General features: G+C 43.9%; 1 protein-coding gene across 8 annotated transcripts in view; it reads left to right on the top strand.

The window, feature by feature from the left end:
- Positions 1-262, top strand: part of SLC16A7 (solute carrier family 16 (monocarboxylate transporter), member 7) — a 195,306-nt gene that overhangs the window by 193,149 nt on the left and 1,895 nt on the right. The gene's annotated exons all lie outside the window — the stretch shown is intronic.

Below are 262 nucleotides of genomic sequence, written 5' to 3'. Positions count from 1 at the left end.
TCCTTCCAAAGGAATCCCAGGGCTGATCTCCTTCAGAATGGACTGGTTGGATCTCCTTGCAGTCCAAGGGACTCTCAAGAGTCTTCTCCAACACCACAGTTCAAAATCATCAATTCTTTGACGCTCAGCTTTCTTCACAGTCCAACTCTCACATCCATACATGACCACAGGAAAAACCATAGCCTTGACTAGACGGACCTTTGTTGGCAAAGTAATGTCTCTGCTTTTGAATATGCTATCTAAGTTGGTCATAACTTACCTT

This window comes from Bison bison, unplaced genomic scaffold (assembly GCF_000754665.1).
Source record: "Bison bison bison isolate TAMUID 2011002044 unplaced genomic scaffold, Bison_UMD1.0 scf7180017864163, whole genome shotgun sequence".
NCBI classification, from domain to species: domain Eukaryota; kingdom Metazoa; phylum Chordata; class Mammalia; order Artiodactyla; family Bovidae; genus Bison; species Bison bison.
The sequence above is the reverse complement of the archived record's forward strand: the minus strand, read 5'-3'. Positions and strand labels throughout refer to the sequence as shown.